The 20,203-nt window shown below is 41.0% G+C and overlaps 1 long non-coding RNA gene across 1 annotated transcript in view; it reads right to left on the bottom strand.

Moving 5' to 3' along the window:
• Positions 1-20,203, bottom strand: part of LOC129013135 (uncharacterized) — a 99,074-nt gene that overhangs the window by 62,283 nt on the left and 16,588 nt on the right. The window contains exons 4-5 of the long non-coding RNA XR_008493775.2: positions 14,345-14,463; positions 12,618-12,785 (exon numbers count right to left, since the gene is read on the bottom strand). This is a non-coding gene — a long non-coding RNA (uncharacterized LOC129013135). The remainder of the gene's footprint in view (positions 1-12,617; positions 12,786-14,344; positions 14,464-20,203) is intronic.

The following is a 20,203-nucleotide window of genomic DNA, read 5'->3' as shown; positions in this document are numbered from 1 at the left end:
TTATTTCTTGCCTTCTGCTAGCTTTTGAATGTGTTTGCTCTTGCTTTTCTAGTTCTTTTAATTGTGATGTTAGGGTGTCAATTTTGGATCTTTCCTGCTTTCTCTTGTGGGCATTTAGTGCTATAAATTTCCCTCTACACACTGCTTTGAATGCATCCCAGAGATTCTGGTATGTTGTGTCTTGGTTCTCGTTGGTTTCAAAGAACATCTTTATTTCTGCCTTCATTTCGTTATGTACCCAGTAGTCATTCAGGAGCAGGTTGTTCAGTTTCCACGTAGTTGAGCGGTTTTGAGTGAGATTCTTAATCCTGAGTTCTAGCTTGATTGCACTGTGATCTGAGAGATAGTTTGTTATAATTTCTGTTCTTTTACATTTATTGAGGAGAGCTTTACTTCCAAGTATATGGTCAATTTTGGAATAGGTGTGGTGTGGTGCTGAAAAAAATGTATATTCTGTTGATTTGGGGTGGAGAGTTCTGTAGATGTCTATTAGGTCTGCTTGGTGCAGAGCTGAGTTCAATTCCTGGGTATCCTTGTTGATTTTCTGTCTCGTTGATCTGTCTAATGTTGACAGTGGGGTGTTAAAGTCTCCCATTATTAATGTTTGGGAGTCTAAGTCTCTTTGTAGGTCACTCAGGACTTGCTTTATGAATCTGGGTGCTCCTGTATTGGGTGCATATATATTTAGGATAGTTAGCTCTTCTTGTTGAATTAATCCCTTTACCATTATGTAATGGCCTTCTTTGTCTCTTTTGATCTTTGTTGGTTTAAAGTCTGTTTTATCAGAGACTAGGATTGCAACCCCTGCCTTTTTTTGTTTTCCATTTGCTTGGTAGATCTTCCTCCATCCTTTTATTTTGAGCCTATGTGTGTCTCTGCACGTGAGATGGGTTTCCTGAATACAGCACACTGATGGGTCTTGAGTCTTTATCCAATTTGCCAGTCTGTGTCTTTTAATTGGAGCATTTAGTCTATTTACATTTAAAGTTAATATTGTTATGTGTGAATCTGAGAGGGAATCCTCCCTAACTCATTTTATGAGGCCAGCATCATCCTGATACCAAAGCCTGGCAGAGACACAACAAAAAAAGAGAATTTTAGACCAATATCCTTGATGAACATTGATGCAAAAATCCTCAATAAAATACTGGCAAACAGAATCCAGCAGCACATCAAAAAGCTTATCCACCATGATCAAGTGGGCTTCATCCCTGGGATGCAAGGCTGGTTCAATATACGCAAATCAATAAATGTAATCCAGCATATAAACAGAACCAAAGTCAAAAACCACATGATTATCTCAATAGATGCAGAAAAGGCCTTTGACAAAATTCAACAACCCTTCATGCTAAAAACTCTCAATAAATTAGGTATTGATGGGACGTATCTCAAAATAATAAGAGCTATTTATGACAAACCCACAGCCAATATCATACTGAATGGGCAAAAACTGGAAGCATTCCCTTTGAAAACTGGCACAAGACAGGGATGCCCTCTCTCACCACTTCTATTCAACATAGTGTTGGAAGTTCTGGCCAGGGCAATTAGGCAGGAGAAGGAAATCAAGGGTATTCAATTAGGAAAAGAGGAAGTCAAATTGTCCCTGTTTGCAGATGACATGATAGTATATCTAGAAAACCCCATTGTCTCAGCCCAAAATCTCCTTGAGCTGATAAGCAACTTCAGCAAAGTCTCAGGATACAAAATCAATGTACAAAAATCACAAGCATTCTTATACATCAATAACAGACAAACAGAGAGCCAAATCATGAGTGAACTCCCATTCACAATTGCTTCAAAGAGAATAAAATACCTAGGAATCCAACTTACAAGGGATGTGAAGGACCTCTTCAAGGAGAACTACAAACCACTGCTCAAGGAAATAAAAGAGGATACAAACAAATGGAAGAACATTCCATGCTCATGGGTAGGAAGAATCAATATCATGAAAATGGCCATCCTTCCCAAGGTAATTTACAGATTCAATGCCATCCCCATCAAGTTACCAATGACTTTCTTCACAGAATTGGAAAAAACTACTTTAAAGTTCATATGGAACCAAAAAAGAGCCCACATCGCCAAGTCAATCCTAAGCCAAAAGAACAAAGCTGGAGGCATCACGCTACCTGACTTCAAACTATACTACAAGGCTACAGTAACCAAAACAGCATGGTACTGGTACCAAAACAGAGATATAGATCAATGGAACAGAACAGAGCCCTCAGAAATAACGCCACATATCTACAACTATCTGATCTTTGACAAACCTGACAAAAACAAGAAATGGGGAAAGGATTCCCTATTTAATAAATGGTGCTGGGAAAACTGGCTAGCCATATGTAGAAAGCTGAAACTGGATCCCTTCCTTACACCTTATACAAAAATTAATTCAAGATGGATTAAAGACTTAAATGTTAGACCTAAAACCATAAAAACCCTAGAAGAAAACCTAGGCAATACCATTCAGGACATAGGCATGGGCAAGGACTTCATGTCTAAAACTCCAAAAGCAATGGCAACAAAAGCCAAAATTGACAAATGGGATCTAATTAAACTAAAGAGCTTCTGCACAGCAAAGGAAACTACCATCAGAGTGAACAGGCAACCTACAAAATGGGAGAAAATTTTCGCAACCTACTCATCTGACAAAGGGCTAATATCCAGAATCTACAATGAACTCCAACAAATTTACAAGAAAAAAACAAACAACCCCATCAAAAAGTGGGCAAAGGACATGAACAGACACTTCTCAAAAGAAGACATTTATGCAGCCAAAAAACACATGAAAAAATGCTCACCATCACTGGCCATCAGAGAAATGCAAATCAAAACCACAATGAGATACCATCTCACACCAGTTAGAATGGCAATCATTAAAAAGTCAGGAAACAACAGGTGCTGGAGAGGATGTGGAGAAATAGGAACACTTTTACACTGTTGGTGGGACTGTAAACTAGTTCAACCCTTGTGGAAGTCAGTGTGGCGATTCCTCAGGGATCTAGAACTAGAAATTCCATTTGACCCAGCCATCCCATTACTGGGTATATACCCAAAGGACTATAAATCATGCTGCTATAAAGACACATGCACACGTATGTTTATTGCGGCATTATTCACAATAGCAAAGACTTGGAACCAACCCAAATGTCCAACAATGATATACTGGATTAAGAAAATGTGGCACATATACACCATGGAATACTATGCAGCCATAAAAAATGATGAGTTCACGTCCTTTGTAGGGACATGGATGAAATTGGAAATCATCATTCTCAGTAAACTATCGCAAGAACAAAAAACCAAACACCGCATATTCTCACTCATAGGTGAGAATTGAACAATGAGAACACATGGACACAGGAAGGGGAACATCACACTTCGGGGACTGTTGTGGGGTGGGGGGAGGGGGGAGGGATAGCATTGGGAGATATACCTAATGCTAGATGACGAGTTGGTGGGTGCAGCGCACCAGCATGGCACATGTATACATATGTAACTTACCTGCACGTTGCGCACATGTACCATAGAGCCTAAAGTATAATAATAATAATAATAATAATAATAATAAAAAAGAAAAAAATAAAAAAAATAAAAAAAATAAAAAAAAATAAAAAAAATAAAAAAAAAAGAATTTCCCTGTCCCTTGTTGCTGGGTCTAGACGCAGCCTCCTGTTAAGGCAGAATACTTACTCACTAAAGTTCCCATTTTACGTCTAGGAGGGGCCAAGGCCAAGTCACAACAAATCCAAAATGCTCAACAGTGGTTAATGGATGCTTTCATTCTTTAAAATATAGGCACTTTTAGGAAATATGTAACAACCAGAATACCTCTCCCCACTACCACCAAAATGCACACAGTGTTCAGGATTGTTTATATAATTTCAAGGGTACATGTGTTCCCTGTAGCCTATCCATGGAACGCTGGCAATGGGGCCCAGACTAAGAACGATCATAAATATGTTGAAGAATTAAAAACCTGAAATGTCTAGAACGGTTTATCCACACCTGAGGAAATTCAAGGTAGGGATGGGATGGGATGGATGAGGACACAAGCTTGCAAATATTCTTTTTACTCATGTCTTAATTGTTAATAGAAATCTGGCAGAAATAAAATAGATATATGCAATATTTGTTTCTGGTGCTTTTATTAATCTGAAGTAATTTTGTTATTTTAGGGACATTAAAAATTAATCATACAGAATTTAATATACTCATAAAATAATCATGTTTGGCAAATTTAAAGGTATAATCTTGGAGATGATTAAATATTTATTAGTTGAATTTACTGTAAAACGTTTTATATTTGTTGTAGGGTGTTGAAACTGCTAGGCTTTTTTAAAATCTAGGGTTAGTTTTTGCTGGTGTATAAGAAGCATTCCAAAACCGCAAATTCTTTCTTTAAATAAAGAACTGTACTCTTTAAAAAAAAATCCGTTGTCCATCTCACATTCACATGTCTAGAAGGAGGACAGGTCCTGGACACTTGCTCTATTCCTCCACACTCTTGAGACCTGACCTATCTCCTGTTTGTTCTGAGTCATTAGGGCAAGTAGCACCACAGGCACACAGTCCCTGATCAGCCATGTGCCGACCTCTCTACTGATTCCCAAAAGACTAAGCACACCAGCAAGAGGCACTAGGCCTGTTGGCCTTTTCCTTTAAAAATGGTAGTGGCTCCCTGAATGTTATAAGCTTACATTTGTACCATTTTCCATTGATCCTAAGACACACCTTATAAGTCACCAGGAGAAACACCATCCTTTAGACGACATGATACACTGCTTTAACTATAGTTATCCACAGTCATGAAAGCCTCTGATTGCTTTCACGTTTCTTTCATACATCCAAGATGTGCCAGCAGTTTCTGCTGTCACTCGACTGGGCTTGTGATGGCCAATCCTTCTGTGAAACTCATTAACAGTTTCTTCTACTTGAGGGATGGCTCTTCCTCTCTTAGGCTCCAGAAAGCAGTTCGGTTGTTACTTTTCAAAAATTATGCACTATTGTGTTCATTCCTCCAACCATGAGTATCTGCTTCACTAATATCAAATTAAAGTCCTGCTGCTCTGTTTCCATACCTTTTTGCACACAAGGTAATTTTTCATTTTAATGTCAAATCATAGTATAATTTTTTGAGGATCTTCTAAATGGCAATTAAATTCAACACCTATACCATCAACAATGCATCTAATTCAATTGACATGATGACCGTGTGAACTGCTATGGCATTATTAACAACTGTATCTCCACAGAGCATGACCAACACCATCAGCTGATCCCCAGAGATGTTGGGATGTGGCAGATGTGCATTCTAGAATCAATTAAATAGGGCTCCCACACTGTAACCCTGTGCTCTTGTCTTAATGTTCTGGCCGACCCGTGGTTATAACTAAAATGAAAAGGAAAAGAATTCCAATTAAGAATAGGATAATGATGAAACGAATAGTCCTTTCACTTCCTGCAATGTTCTGACTCCTTTCCATTACATGTCTTAAAGTGAAGGACTCAGAGCTATCTTTCTTACCTACTCACCAACAGTATGTCATGTTAGTTTGCTATGATCTTAATGACAATATCCTGCTACATCTCTTTTTCCTCCCTCAATCTGTCTCTTTTTCTCCTCTAATAACCTGGAAGGGGAACTAACTCCTATTTCATCTAGCTATACTAATACCACAACTTTGAGTTTATAAATTTCCTTCCTCTCATTTTTTAATCATAATTCCCCATAATAACTTTATTGAGTAGTAGAGAGGGGGAGAGACTATGAATTTGTGGATGATGTAACTGGGACAAGAAAGAGTTGGTAGGAAAACCAATACTAGCACTTAGCCTCCCAAACTTGTGTATCTTGTTCTCTGTTGTTTTTTTTTTTGAGAAGGAGTCTCACTCTGTCACCCAGGCTGGAGTGCAGTGGCACAGTCTAGGCTCACTGTAAGCTCCGCCTCCCAGGTTCATGGCATTCTCCTGCCTCAGCCTCCCGAGTAGCTGGGACTACAGGCACCCGCCACCACGCCTGGCTAACTTTTTTTGCATTTTTAGTAGAGACAGGGTTTCACTGCATTAGCCAGGATGGTCTCGATCTCCTGACCTCGTGATCCGCCCACCTCGGCCTCCCAAAGTGCTGGGGATTATAGGCATGAGCCACCGCGCCCGGCCTGTTCTCTGATTTTAAGACCCCTTTGGGAAGAGCCATCCCACAAACAGAAGAAACTGTTAATGAGATCCCCAAAAGAATCTCTCATCACAAGCTAACCTTCTGGATGGGAGGAAAGTATTGTGGATTCCTAAAAGTTGAAGTTTGCTTCTATATGTTCAATTTAGTAAGCACTCCTATAAAGACAGTACACAAAGCTTGCCAGGCAGGGTACTGTCGGGTATTCCGGGAGGAGAGTCATTGCCCCAGCCTCCTCTGCCTGATAATCTAGAGCTGTTCTCAATTCCGGGATGGGGGAAGAGGCAGGGAGGGGGCACTTCATCTTGTGAATCAGCTTACATTTACAGGCCCCAGAAAATTGTTCCAGATCCCTCCCTGACAACACACACACACATGCAGGATATTGCAAATCATTTCTTGGGATTGATACAGCTCCTGGACATTAGAGGAGTAGCTCACGTCTGTACCCCATAACACTGAGCCACGAAACTCAGACAGATGAGCTTTTTCTCATGGTTAGTCCCACCCAAGTACAAAGAGACCAAGCCAGTCAAATAGTTTCAGGAGGAAGCAATAGCCTCCCTTGGTGTTCAGGTTTTCTTGATTAACATCTGTCAAAGAAATTCCTTGATCCTTCCTTCAGACCTGGTGTTTTGTGAGGCCTTCTTTCCTGGCAGGGTTGATGGTTAATATCCTCCAGAATGCACAGAAGGCCAGGGCACTTTTGAATAATCCACGGCCCTCCCTGAGGGGCCCGCCCATGATACCCCCTGCTCCCTGCATACCCCACCCTGTGCTCCACTCTTCTCTTCACAGCCCCTGGCCAAGACGCTGGAGCCTCAGATTGCCTTCTGAGCTCTCAGAAAGGAGTGCTCCTCTTAAAGAGGTCAGGGGACCCCACTCTGCCAGAAAAATCTCTGGCCAGGGCTATGGCTGCAGAGTTTCTGGCATTTGTGAGTTGGCGAGCGGTCAGGGAGTTTCCAGTCTTTTACAACTCTCGAAAAGCAACCTGATTTTTCATTTGAAGTCAGGATGTTGAAGTGTCTCTGAATCGCTGGGGACTGACATCTGGGATCGGAGCCTTGTCTTGGTGGAGCCAGAGTCTCCGTATCACTTAAGGACACAGAAATCCTGGTTTCTTTCCCACATTAACTTGTGAATACAAATATGAAGCTTTTTCTCAGATTCCCCACATCCTCTCTTAGAAAAGGAGACAGAGTTCCAGTTCTAGAGCCACAAAGGATCTGTTGAAACTCTGGCATTGCAGCCACTTTCTTGTTTCTTATTATTCTTCTTCTCTGGATGTCAGTGTTTCAAGGCCCTGCAGGGGAAGCTCAGATGTGGCCTCACGTAAATTATTACTACTATGAATTATAATATATAGTGCTTTTTAGTTAAAAGGGTTTTACCTTTATTATTATTTTAACCTAATCTTCACCTGACCTCCCTAGTAATTCCATAGTGTATCAGCTGCGGTCCCAGCAGGGATCAGACGGCCATTCAAAGAGTTTAATTGAAAATTGTTTAAAGAAGGGACTGTTTACAGAGATGGATCAGTCAGAGTCCAATCAGGAAAACAAAAACTGTGCCAATTATTTTAATAAGGTAAATTAAATATAAAGAAAGGACTGGAGATCTTTATATGAAGTATCTAAAGTAGTCAATTCGTAGAGACAGAGAGTAGAATGGTGGTCATCAGGGGCTGGTGGACGGGAAATGGGGAGCTGTTTCAAGGGTAGAGAGTTTCAGTTTTGTAAGATGAAAAAGTTCTGGAGATTAGATGCACAACAATGTGAAGCTGCTTAACACCACTGAACTGTGCACTTAAAAAGGTTAAGATGGTAAATTTTATGTGTTTTTCACAATAAAAAGAAAAAAAGAAAGCGGTTGGAGATCTGAATATGTGAAAGGAATCATAAAAGTAACATAGAAAAGCAACTGTGAAGGACAGGCTAGCACCGCTCGGGCCAGGAAACAAAGGGAAGAGCTTAGTGTTGTCACCCAGAAGCTCAGAGCAGGGTGGCAAATGTGGGTCTGAGGCCTCTGAAGAGGGGCTGCCTGGTTATCACAGGTCCTTGCGAGCAAGCACAAGGACGGCCCTGAGAGTGCCAGAAAAACACGGGAGGCTGCATCCCACGGCTGCTGTGGGAAGGATGGCTGCTGTGGGAAGGATGGCTGCTGTGGGAAGGATGGCTGCTGAGGAGACTCTAAGAGGAAGCGCAAGCAAAAGGAGGAACAAGTCCCTGCTCCTCCCTCCAGTCTTGCAGGCTCCCCACAGCACCCTGTATTGGCAGAACTGACAGAGAGCTGCTGACAAAGAGGGATGTCTTTTGGAACATCACAGCCCAGTACCAAAAAGCAGGGCATAAAAAAGGGTGGTGAGGAGCTAAGCAATATTAGCTTAGTAATGGGCAAGGTAAAGGGAATGGTAAAACAATCAGCAACCAGGAACAGCAGGAAGCAATTATTGTCCCTAAGTCTAAGGAGCAAGAAAAAGGGATGATGTTACGGGAAGCTTGTCAGGGCCATTAGGGACATGGCTGTAGGAGAGGGGCTGCCCAGCAGGATCTGTGGCCATCTGCTTAAACCCCAGCCAAGCAAGGAGGGAAGGGGGCAGAGGTGGGGGAAGAAACCCCCTGACTTCTTTCTCTCTCCCTACCTGCTGGTCACCATAGCTTAAGAAGGAATGTTTAACATATATTTAATCAAAATGGGACCTACTAATACACCTTTATCTGCATCTTCATCTCCCCATCTAAGGATAATAGTGACAATAAAACTGAAATCCCCCTAAGTTAATATACTTCAATTCATTCCTTCTCAACAGTTTAGCAGTAACTTGACATGAACAAAATTTGCTTTTAAGCATGAAAAATTGGTGATTTTTACCAAATTTATTGAAAGCCTAACATGCCATTAAAAGACTTGGAACTGATTTTTACAAATACTAGGAATATAAAAAGCAGAATAAATGTTTATCACCTGCTCCTCTTGCTGATTGTTGAAAAATTGCTTTGGATTCAAGTTCTCTAAAATGGGAATGATCATAATACACATCACACAGGATTGTAGTAAGGATGAAATGAGAAAAAAACAGGTGAAAGCACTGTGGAAAGGGAGGTTTTATTTTCTGTTACGTTCAGCTTTCCCTGGATCTGGGTGTTCTTTAAAGCAGGGGTCCCCAACTCCCAGGCCACGGACCAGTACTGGTCCATGGTCTGTTGTAAACCAGGCCACACAGCAGGAAATGAGGGGCAAGCCAGTAAAGCTTCATCTGTATTTACAGCCACTCTCCATTGCTCATATTACCACCTGAGCTCCGTCTCCTGTCAGATCAGCTGTAATATTAGATTCTCATTGAAGCATGAACCCTATTGTCAACTGTGCATGTGAGGGATCCAGGTTGCACGCTCCTTAGAAGAATCAAATGCCTGATAACCTAAGGTGGTGACGCTAGCGCTGTGTAGTGGCTGCAAATACAGATTAACATTGGCAGAGACGTTCGACTGCACAGAGACCATAATAAATCAATTGCTTGCAGACTCCTATCAAATCAGTGAGTGGCAAGTGACAATTAAGTACATCTGGTGGCAGACTTCATAGCGGCAAGTGAGTTGATGTCCTTCAGTTGTACAACTGCATCTGGTGGCCTTAAAAGCACATTTGAGACAACTTGAAATCTCCGTATGTTTTGGATTAAAGTCAAGTTGGAATGTCCTGAGATTGCCATAAAAGCACTGAAAATCCTGCTTCCATTTCCAACTTTCTATCATTGTGAAGCAGGGTTTTCTGCAGTGACAGCAACCCAAACGAGATTATGGAGTAGACTGGACATAAGCAACACACTTTGGGTGTCACTATCTCCCATCATTCCCAGATGGGACCATCTAGTGGTAGGAAACAAGCTCAGAGCTCCCACTGATTCTACATTACGGTGAGGTGTATAATTATTTGATCATACATATCACAACGCAATAATAATAGAAATAAAGTACACAATAAATGTAATGCACTTGAATCACCCCAAAACCATCCCCACCTCTGGTTCATGGAAAAACTGTCTTCTACAAAACTGGTCCCTAGTACCAAAAAGGTTGGGGATCGCTGCTTTAAAGTACCACCATCACAATCACCATCATAATCACTGCCATCATCACCATCTTCATCATCACTATCATCATCATTACCTCCATCAGCACCATTGTCATCATTATCATTATCCTCATCACTAACATTATCTTTCACTAACATTATCTTTTCTCCAGGTCCTACATTTCTTTGCCCTCAGGGCCTTCAAAAATTTATGGAGCAAAAAGCCCTCTTGGAGGAAAATAAGAGATGAGATTTGGAGTCAGAACTGAGTTGTGTTGGAATGCTGGGTTTGCCATTGACTAACTGTAGGATCCTTCTGAGTTTCCCAGTTTTCTCATCTGTTAAACAGAAATACCTACCTACCTCTGTTGATTATTTTCCCTTTGCCCCTTCAAATCCCTTCTCTGCCCTCCCTTTGCCATCTTATTTTGTATCTTGTAAGGATGACCTTTACAGACCAAATCACCTAGGCTCCCTTGTATGCGTATATGTTTGTAGGAATATTGATAGAGGGCTGGAAATATACATACCAAGCTTAAGTTATCTGATTTAAGAAAGCAGTAGTGGTTGCTGGGCACAGTTTGTTGCTATTTTATGAGCAACAAAGTGTAATCCCAGCACTTTGGGAGGCCTGAGGTCAGGAGTTCAAGACCAGCCTGGCCAACATGGCCAAACCTCGTCTCTACTAAAAATACAAAAAAATCAGCTGGGAATGCTGGCACGTGCCTGTAATCCCAGCTACTCAGGAGGCTGAGGCAGGAGAATCACTTGAACCTGGGGAGCGGAGGTTGCAGTGAGCTTAGATCATGTCACCGCACTCCAGCCTAGGTGACAGAGCAAGACTCTGTCTCAAAAAAAAAAAAAAAAAGAAAAAAAAGCAGTAGTGGTGATAATGGTAGAAAGATTAGGTATGGAAAAAAGATGAGCAAAATGAAAAATATTTACATGTGAAAATATTATGCTGAGCAAAAAAATTGAGACACAAAATCATAACTATGTCTGATGTCATTTGTGGGACATTCTAGAAAATGCAAACTAATCTGTAGTGACAGAAAGCACATCAATGGTTGCCTAGTGCCAAGAATGGAAGGAGAGATTAACCATAGTAGGGTACGAGGGAACTTTCTGGGGTAATAAAAGTATTTGGTATCTTGATTTTGGTAGTAGTTACAAGACGAATACATTAGTAAAACCTCAACCACTTGTACAATCATTTGTACTAGTTTATTAATATTATACGTAAATTATACTCAATAAAGTTGATCTGAAAAATACTCGGGCTAGGAGCAGTGGCTCACACCTGTAACCCTAGCGCTTTGGGAGGATGAAATAAGAGGACTGCTTCAGACCAGAAGTTCAATACCAGCCTGGGCAACACAGTGAGACCCTGTTTCTACAAAAATTTTTAAAAATTAGCTGGGCGTGGTGGCACACACCTGTACTTCCAGCTTACTTGGGGGGCTGGGGTGGGAGGATTGCTTGAGCTGGGAGGGTCAAGGCTGCAGTGAGCCATCATCATGCCACTGCATTCTAGTCTAGGTAACAAAGTAAGACCCTGTCTCCAAAAAAAATTCATGGCATAATATAAATGGAAGAGATATATAATAGAATTCTAGCAGTAATATTACTGTAAGTCTGTACAACCTAAATGTGCATACAAGGACTAAAAGGTACATGGACCAATGAATACATCAGCTTGGTACACAGATGCCTGCTATCTTATGAGCAACAAACAAAAAAGAAATGAGCTGAAGAAGGCTCCTGAAGACAGCAATGCCTACCCAGCAATGCCAAACTCAATGTAAGGTTGCCCTTTACAGAAATACGGTATGGGAGTACTGAAAGCAACAAGAGGAAATAAAACTGTCTATAGGATCCTGATGGGGGTCTCATTTTACGATAAAAAGAGCTTTATGCAATGGACTCGAGTTATAATGAGGCTTAAAGGGAGAAAGAGAGTAGTCTCAATGCCACCGTGGCCAAATAAGATTGCTAAGTTGCTTTCCAAAGATCAATTTATTATTTTATAAACAAAAAATAACACTAGCCTTCAAATGCCAACTTTTCAAGACCCCAACTGCTACTGAGAAATATTCCCAAAGACATGGGAAGAAACATCTATTGATTCAAATATAAAAGGTGTTTGGCTCATCAGCCCTGTGCTAATGGTTCAAGAAATTGAAAACAACATAATTAGCTCCCTGAATTTATGGAACTAAGCAGAGCCCATCCTCTTTATGTCAGACCAGTGGCCCTCATCCTGGCCCCAGATGCATCTTCAGAACTTTTAAAAGTACAGATTCCTGAAAACAACCCTTGGAGTTTATGACTTAGGTCTAATATTGAGAACCCTCTGCTAGGCACTCACCTTGGTATTTTTATGCACTCCAAGCATTCCAACATAGCCCTCGGAGCACCTGCCATTTTCTGGCATAAAAGTTCTGTGGTATTCTTTCTGCACTATCCCCAACTCTATGGCCTGAAGATTTTAAAGATATGCAAAGCATCTTCCGTTCCCAGCTGAGACTGGACACACCTGAAATAGGTAAAAGTGACAGAAAGACTGGATGGTATGGAACACTCTTCCAAGTTTCCAGGAAAAGGGCTCAATCTGAAACATAATTATTTCATTTCTTCCTTTCTACTTCCTAAGCATTGTTGGTTCAGTTAACAAATGGTACCTGAGAGGCAGTGTTGGCACCTTGATGCAATGAAAGTACAAGGAAATGAGACGACCTCCTGACCTGCTCCTCACACCCCCACATATGCCTGCCTCGAGATCTTGGCTTCTCAAGGGCATGAAAAGTCAGCTCCCCATTCATTTCTTTTTTTAAAAAGTTTATTTCGTGCTTCCTATGTACAAGCCCTGTTCTAGGCACTGGCGACACAGTAGTGAGTGAAACACACAAGGTTCCTTCTATTGTTGGCTTACAGTCCAGTTAAAAGAGACAAGTAAAAAACAACAACAAAAAATAGTGTCAAATTTTTGTGATTTCAATGCAAGAAATTAAAAATATGTTGTTAAAAAGAGTGAAGGGGCCGGGCGCGGTGGCTCATGCCTGTAATCCCAGCACTTTGGGAGGCCAAGGTGGGCAGATCACAAGGTCAGGATTTTGAGACCAGCCTGGCCAATATGGTGAAACCTCGTCTCTACTAAAAATACAAAAAAAAAATTAGCCAGGCATGGTGGCACGCACCTGTAGTCCCAGCTACTCGGGAGGCTGAGGCAGGATAATCGCTTGAACCTGGAAGGCGGAGGTTGCAGCAAGCCAAGATCATGCCACTGCACTCCAGCCTGGGAGACAGAGGAAGACTCCATCTTGGGAAAAAAAAAAAAAAAAAAAGATGAAGGCCAGAGTCACAGAAAGACAAACACTGCGTAATACCACTATTTATATAAGGTATCTAGAATAGTCAAACACATAGAAGCAGAGAGTAGAATGGTGGTTCCCGGGAGCTGCGGGGAAGGAAGGATGGGATAGGGAGTGTCTATTCAACAGGTATAAAGTTTCAGTTATGTGAGATAAGAAGGTTCTGGAGATCTGTGGTACAGTATTATGCCTATTATAAACAATGCTGTATTGCACCGTTAAAAACTTGGCAAGAGGGTAGGTTTCACATTAAGTATTCCTACCACAATGAAAAAGATGTTAAATAAAATAAATAAATAAGTGAAGAGCATAAAGCAGGACATGGGAGTGGGCAGGGAGATGAGGAGGAGTCGGGGGGTCCTTTCTTCCCTCCCTTTACTCCTGCCTCAGAAGGTAACATCTGAGCTGAGCTCAAGGAAAAGAATGAACCAGCATGCAGAGTCTATAGAAGGAGCAATGTGACAGCTGAGGCCTAATAGGAAGCAGAAGACACTCAAAAGGGACTATGTGCAAAAGCGCAGGCAGAGCTTAATGAAACTAGCTACCCAGGGCTACCAAAAGTTGGGGGGACCATGTGCACCCCTGGCCTGCAGGGACAAAGGAAGGAGTGGCTACCAAAAGATGGAGAGGACCCCTGATAGGAGCTGTGGCCTTTGGTAAAGGGATGCAACCATCCTCAGGTGACTAGCCAGCAAGGAAGGAGCAGGGGTGGGGTGGTACATACCCAGAATAAATATCTCCTCCTCACTCTCTCTGATCTCCTCAAGTGCTTCCCATTGGCCAATTCCAACAGGAAGTCAGGAAGCAAGAGTGTTCATCGATGCAATTCACACCATCAGCCTACTGGCACACAGAACAAGATGAGAAAGACTGAAGATTAGGTCTAGAAGGGCAAATGGAAGGCATCAGCATAAACACCAAGTGCAAAAGCTTGCAATGTGAAATAGCACAGCCTGTTCAAGGAGTAGAGGGGCCACTGTGCTGGAGCTTCTTAGACAAGGTATAGGATGTGACAGACAGAAGACAGGACCCAGATCATGTGGGGCCTTTTATGCCATAGTGAGGTGCTGGTATTTAATTCTGTGCCCAACAGGAAGTTTTTTAGAAGGTTGGGATAAGACATAGAACCAGATCTCACTTTTAAAGACCACTTTGCCTGCTGTGTGTGTACTATAGTAGTGGTAAGGGTGGAGGCAGGAAGCAATCAGTGCAGCACTCACCCCAGAACTCACATGTGCAGAGAAATTACACTTCTGCTTTGCCTAGATCTGATCTATTCTTGCTCGCTAGCTCCTATGCACTATAGAAAAACAAAAAAGCAGGGGATAACATTTAGATCAATACAATAATTTAAATCTTTCTTTTAGGTAAAACTCAGCCGCTTTGGTTAAACGTACTTAGTCTCTAGATTTCAGCAACATCCCTGGCCCCCAGGACAGTGCTGGGCAAAGAAGTGCACATGACCTTACAGATTTGGGGGTAAAAGTCCTCAAAACCATGCAGGGTCTTTCGGCTCCCCAGCAATGTGCCTTATTCCCCTTGTGATTAGCCCTCAATGGTGTCATTAGGGGCTATGGCTGAGGCTGCAGCTGGCAGGCATCTTGGTCTATGCTCCCTCTCAGCTCAGTTGGACCCAATGACTCCTTGTATGACAGCCTCATTCATTTCAGCTCTCACGGGCATTACAAACCCCTCTAAGTCTCTGTAAATCCCCTATCTTAACAGGCCTGTTTAGGCCTTGTCAGCTCTCAAGTCTGCATTCATGTCTTGGGAGAACAGAGGAAGTATTGGGGATGCAAATCAGACCATCACTCTCCCTGACCACATCTCTGAATTGATTTCATGTGGTCACCCTCCAGGTTTGCCAAGAAGGTCCCTCAAGGAGCTTCCAGGTGATCTCTTCCCAGTGTCCCAGGCTGGAAGCAAGGAAGGAACCTCTCTGCCTCATTTCCCTTTAGGAATTTAACAGACTTCCCACTCTCCAGGGCTGAGACCAGAAGGAAGATCAGAGTGCTGAACTCACCATCTACCTTTTCTGACCCCCTTCTCTCTGTCTTCTTCCTCCAAAAATCTATTCAGGCTGAAGTGCAGCCTTCATTATCATAGCCCTCATCTTCTGAACTGCAGCCTCATTACTGAGCATCAATGGTGAATAGAATAAACATTCTATTAATATATGTTATTGTAGAAATTTACAGTCTAATTTTCCAGGCCTACTCCTTGCTACGAAAATAAAAAATAAAAACATTTAAAAATCTTTTCTCTCCCTACACAGACTAGTTTTTAAGCCTACTGTCTTTCTGCAGAACCCCATTTTTGAAAGTCAGAAGCCAAATCTTAACTCTTCCTTTCAGTTTGCATTCATCTATCTCATCTCAGAAGCAGACATATTCAGGAAAAAGAGAAAAGCATATGAAATTGTTCCAAACCATGGCCATCATTACATCTGCTAAGAAGCTATCCTAATGTTCTGGGTGAGAAATAACCATAGCTTGATATCTGTTGGAAGTGGAGTAGAGAGTAGGAGAGATAAGTAAAAGAAGGCAAGATGAGGAACTATTTTGGAGGTAGAACTAACAGAATTGGCTGATGGATTAGATGGTAGGGGTGAAGAAAGCTGAGGAACTCATAAGTCAGTAATAGACAGTTGGTCGTCCATTTTTTACAGAAATGGGGAATCCTGGGGAAGAAACTGGCGTGCAGTGGGAAAAGTCAAGGATTCCGTTTTGAACCTATTAAATTTGAAATTCCAATGAGATATCCAAGTAATATGAAACAGGCCACTCTGATGAGAGGTCAGAGATGAGGATAAAAATTTGGGAATCAGCAGCATACAGATGGTACGTCAAGCCCACTGTACAGTATGAAGAAAGGTCTATTCTGTGCATGGAAGGCACCGGGGCTGAAATCCTCCATAGGCCAGCCCACGTCAGGCCAAAGAAGAAAAAACCCAACCACTCCCAAACTTCCCTCAAGCCAAGCTCTCAGATTCAGCATAACATTTAAGATCCAGAATCAGGCGCCACAAACCCATCTTGAATTTAGCAATAATCACAAGAGAGAAAATGTATACGTTGAAATTAGGTCATCATTATTGTCCAGGCTTTTGTTTCAGAGAAAGTTTTAAGTATTTATTCGGGACCAGTCGTCATGGAGAAAGCTTCCTGTGAAGAAGGAGACCAATGAGAAAGAGCATTTTCTAATAGCTTGGACTTTTCTATCAACGAAGGATCTTGGGATACATTAACTTTTCAGCCCAGAAGCCACCTGGAGGGTTGGTTCTCTAACTAGTTAAATTAAACTATGGTTTAGTTTTTGGCCATGTTCTCTAACATTTTTGTTGCTGGTAGGAATCGGGAGAAAAGAACTCACAGGTCTCTCTACCTTAATGGAGGAAAAGGACCACAGTGGGGAGCTTGAGGAGTGAAATAAATAATACTATTTCCAAGGAAATAGCCCCACCTACTGAAACAAATTTCCATCTGGGTTGGGGAGGTAACGGAGGTAAGATTTGAGTTTTTTCAGGAATTATGACTACTTAACAACTATAACCTTCTTGCTCCCTCTAGAGGGCAAAGGTATGAATAACATGACTATAAAGAAAAAAATCGTAATAGAAGCCATGGCTTCATTTTTACCTGCACCTTTCTTCATCACTTTGAAATAAGTATTTTAAAAGAGAGACAAAATAAAGGCAGTGAATTAAAATTCCTCTGGCACTTTCCACATACTCTGACATTTGAAGCCCAAGAAATGGGGGTGCTTTGCAAGCAAAGTCAGCTCTATGGCACTAATCAAATACTTAAGACTGGCCTTATAAGATGGAGGAACGGTACAATATTGCATTGCTTTTATTAATCTATTTCTCTAAAGAGCTAATTATTTATTCTGAAAACAGGAGGATTCTGTAAGATGGTGTTCCTTCACATGTAAACTCATTCTAGAAGAATAATGGCTGGACTTTGTTTGAGGTTTTCTGAATTTTAATGAGGACATCATTGTTGCCAGGCAACTTTGTACTCTGGATATAGGTGCACATGAAAGTTAAATTACCTTATTATTCTAATGAATCTATTCTGACAATAGTCTGGTACAATTTGTCTACCTAGATCCAGCAGCTGAATGAAGGAAACAAGTCCAGGAGTCAAAGACAATAAACATGAATAAAGCCAATTCTCTAAGGTTTCAGTACAACGGTTCCAAAGTAGAACTGAGACTAATTTTAAAAAGCTTCATTTCAGCCTAATGATTTTACAATAGAACAGACACTGATAACATTTAAAACAGAAGGAGTAATATCTCAGAGCTGCGGGTTCAATTTGGGTAACAGTGTTTTATAAACACACAGCCAGACGGTAAATTGCTTCAGCTTTCAAGATTAGTGCTGCAATAATTAACTATTCTTTCAGAAGAACAAACATTTGTCACCACAGGCAACGAACAGATAGCAAAAGACACATCACACCATGACAAAGTAAAAATAGCAAAAAGGGAACTTTACAGGTGATTCCGTCCAATTTAGCATGTGATGAAAGTGGCATCTCAAGCCACTGCGGCAAAGATGTACTTTTTAATAAATGGTGTCAGGACAACTGGGTAGCCAGATGGAAAAAATAAAATAAAATTAGATCTGCATTTCATGCCATACAAAAGAATAAACTCCAAATGTACCAGAGACCTAAGTACAAAAAATAAAATTATACAATTACTAGAAGAAACCATGAGTAAATTACTCTCTGATCTCAGTGCAGAGACTAAGACTTAAAATAGAGGCAATAAAAGATAATTTGACCACACAAAAATTAAATATAACACACGGTAAAACAGCAACACCATCATCACCATAAACAAAGTCAAAAGACAACTGACAAACTAGGAGAAAATATTTGCAACAGACATACCCCTAATATGTAAACAGCTTTTGAATATCAAGGGAGAAAGGACCAAAAACCCAGTATCAACAGACAACTGAACCAAAAATGAAATATACAAAATGGCCCTTAAATACATGAAAAAAAGTTATCGTTACAAAAATGCAGCCAGGCATGGTAGCTCACACCTGTAATCACAGTCTTTTGGGAGGCTGAGGGAGGAGGATTGCATGAGCCCAGGAGTTTGAGACCAGCCTGGGCAACATAGCAAGACCCTACGTTTACAGAAAAAATTTTAAAAATTAGCAGAGTGTGGTGGTGCACATCTGTAGTCCCCGCTATTTGGGAGGCTGAGATGGGGATCACGTGAGTCCAGGAGTTCAAAGCTGCATCATGCCACTGCACTCCAGCCTGGGCAACAGAATAACACTCTGTCACAAAAATTAAAAAAAAAAGAAAAATGGACATTAAAACAACACTGAGATACCATTTCTTCTTTACCAGATTGGCAAAAATTAAAAAGTATGACAATATATTCTGTTATCAAGGCTGTGGGAGAATATTCTTGAACATTGCTGGTGAGAATGAAGATTGGTAGAGCCCTCCTGGAAGGTAATTTAACAACCCTTAGTAAAATTATGGATGCATTTAGCTTTTGTCCTGGCAATTCTACTTCTAGGAATCTACTCTGAAGTTAAACCTCCAGCAATACAAAATTAATATGCACAAGGTTATCCACTACAGCATTATAATTACAAAATATTGGAAGCGACCTAGATGCTCAAGGTTCATACATAGAAGAGTGGTTGAATAAACTACAATGCATCCAACACAATGGGATATATACAGCTATAAAGAAGAATGAAGATCCCTATGAACTTATATTGAGTGATTTCCAGGACACATTAAATTTAAAATGCAAAATGTGAAAGAGTATCTATAGTATGCTACCTTTCATGCAAAACAGAAGGGAATCTAAATATATATATATTTTTCTTTCATATGTATATTCATTTGTACAAAAGAATAAACTGGCCAGGTGCGGTGGCTCACGCCTGTAATCCCAGCACTTTGGGAGGCTGAGGCAGGCGGATCATGAGGTCAGGAGTTCAAGACCAGCCTGGCCAATACAGTGAAACCCCATCTCCACTAAAAATGTTTTGTGTTTTAAAAATACAAAAAATTAGCTAGGCATGGTGGCAGGTGCCTGTAATTCCAGCTACTTGGGAGGCTGAGGCAGGAGAATCACTTGAACCTGGGAGGCGGAGGTTTCAGTGAGCCAAGATCATGCCATTCCACTTCAGCCTGGGCAACAACAGTGAGACTCCATCTCAAAAAAAAAAAAGAAAAAAAAGAATAAACCATAAATTAATGAGACTGGTTAAGAGTAAGTGGGAACAGGGCAGAAGGGAATAGGAAAAAGAAACAGGGTAATAGTCATAAAGGAGGAGTAAAATCTTTCTAAGTATACCTTTTAAAATAATTCTGACTCTTAAAATCATATAATGTTTTACATACCCCCAAAATAAATAAACGATTAAAATAAACCAGGATGTGAGAGGGACAACCCAAAATGGAATAAACAGTAACCAGTGAACTTAATTGTACTGCAGATGAATAACATGACAAATGAAGAGGGTGAGATAGAAGAGCTATCATAAGTATTTTGACTATTATAAAAAGAAAAACCAAAAGAACTATGTATGTGTGTA

The sequence above is a fragment of the Pongo pygmaeus genome, chromosome 15 (assembly GCF_028885625.2).
Source record: "Pongo pygmaeus isolate AG05252 chromosome 15, NHGRI_mPonPyg2-v2.0_pri, whole genome shotgun sequence".
Taxonomy (NCBI): domain Eukaryota; kingdom Metazoa; phylum Chordata; class Mammalia; order Primates; family Hominidae; genus Pongo; species Pongo pygmaeus.
Note: the sequence above shows the minus strand (reverse complement) of the source record. Positions and strands in the feature narration are given on the sequence as shown.